Source organism: Chrysochloris asiatica, unplaced genomic scaffold, assembly GCF_000296735.1.
Source record: "Chrysochloris asiatica unplaced genomic scaffold, ChrAsi1.0 scaffold00011, whole genome shotgun sequence".
NCBI classification, from domain to species: Eukaryota; Metazoa; Chordata; class Mammalia; order Afrosoricida; family Chrysochloridae; genus Chrysochloris; species Chrysochloris asiatica.
In genome coordinates, this window is record NW_006408529.1 from 38,006,086 (window position 1) to 38,007,958 (window position 1,873).

Genomic DNA, 1,873 nt, shown 5'->3' on the forward strand with positions numbered 1-1,873 from the left:
CTAAATTCCATGGTATTTTCAACACACTCATGGGCATGTGAAAGTTGGACAATAAATAAGAAAGACAATAGAAGAATCAATGTATTTGAATTATGATGTTGGCAAACAATATTGAAAGCATCATGGACTACCAGAAGAACAAACAAATCTGTCCTGGAAGAAGTATACCAGAAGTTTCCTTTGAAGTAAGGATACTGAGACTTTGTGTTTTATACTTTGGACATAATATCAGTAGGGACAGTCCTTGAAAAAGGACATCATGCTTGGTAAAATGGAGGGTCAGTGGAAAAGATGAAGAACCCCAATGAGGTGTACTGACATAGTGGTAACATAGGGTCTCAAAAATAACAACAATTGTGAGGAATGCATTAGACTGGGCAGTGTTTCTTCTGTTGTGCATAGGTTCTATATGAGTCAGAACTGAATGAGTAGCACCTAACACCAACAAAAAACATATTGGGAGACCTCTTTTTCGTGATGCCGAGGAGGCCGTAGGCTGCTTCATCATGAAGCTGAACATCTCCTTCCCAGCCACTGGCTGCCAGAAACTCATTGAAATGGACGATGAATGCAAACTTCGTACCTTTTATGAGAAACAAATGGCCACAAAAGTTGCTGCTGATTCTCTGGGTGACGAGTGGAAGGGTTATGTTGTCCGCATCAGTGGTGGGAACGACAAGCAGGGTTTTCCCATGAAGCAGGGTGTCTTGACCCATGGCCGTGTCTGCCTGCTTCTGTGTAAGGGGCATTCCTGTTATAGACCAAGGAGAACTGGAGAAAGAAAGCGCAAATCTGTCCGGGGTTGCATTGTGGATGCCAACTTGAGTCTTCTCAACTTGGTTATTGTACAAAAAAGGAGAGAAAGATATCCCAGGACTGACAGATACAAGTGTGCCTCGTTGCCTGGGACCCAAGAGAGCTAGCAGAATCCGCAAACTTTTCAATCTCTCTGAAGAAGATGATGTCTGCAAAGAAGGCAAGAAACCCAGGACCAAAGTGCCCAAGACCCAGCATCTTGTTACTACATGTGTCCTGCAACACAAACGTCAGCATATTGCTCTGAAGAAACAACACACTAAGAAAAATGAGGAGGCTGCAGAATATGCCAAGCGTTTGGCCAAGAGGATGAAGGACGCCAAAGAAAAATGTCAGGAACAGATTGCCAAGAGATGGAGGCTGTCCTCACTGAGAGCTTCTACTTCCAAGTCGGGATCTAGTCAAAAATAAGAAATTTCTATGTGTGATAAATAAATATGCTCATATTAAATCTAAAAAAACCACACAAAACATATTGGGAGAAATTCTGAGGTCATATCCAACCAGTGGGTAGAAAGGCTTGGCTAATGATGACATCATAAGGATGGATAATGTCTGCATGCCCACCATCCATATTTAAGACCAGTGGTTGGCAATCATTTCCTGTGAAGGGTCAGATAGTAGATATTTTAGGTTTTGAAAGGTATATAATCATTCTTGGACTTCTGGTGTGGAGCTATAGGATTAGCACTGGACCACAAGGTTGGTAGTTCAAACCCACCAGATGCTCCTCAGAAACCCTAACAGGGCCACTATGAGTCGGAATTAACTCGAAGGCACTTAACAACAACAGCAAATAATCACTATTACAACTACTAAGCTCTGCAATTGGAATGCATAATCAGCCATAGATATTAAGAAAAGTAAAGCAAATGACTGTATTCTAACAAATCTTTGTTTACAAAAACCAGCAGCAGGATTAGGCCCTACTCTACCCATGTTAAACAACTGAGTCAGAGTTAACTAGTTCTCTGCTAATGCCAATGTATTTTCTCTTTTTGTAGACATTTCACATGCTATAGAATGCTTTTACTGAGATTATTTGACAACAAATGTT

At 41.2% G+C, this 1,873-nt stretch overlaps 1 pseudogene; it reads left to right on the forward strand.

Annotated features, from left to right (window-relative positions):
* The first annotated feature begins 506 nt into the window (after positions 1-506).
* Positions 507-1,227, forward strand: LOC102817562 (annotated as a pseudogene).
* The last annotated feature ends 646 nt before the right edge of the window (positions 1,228-1,873 follow it).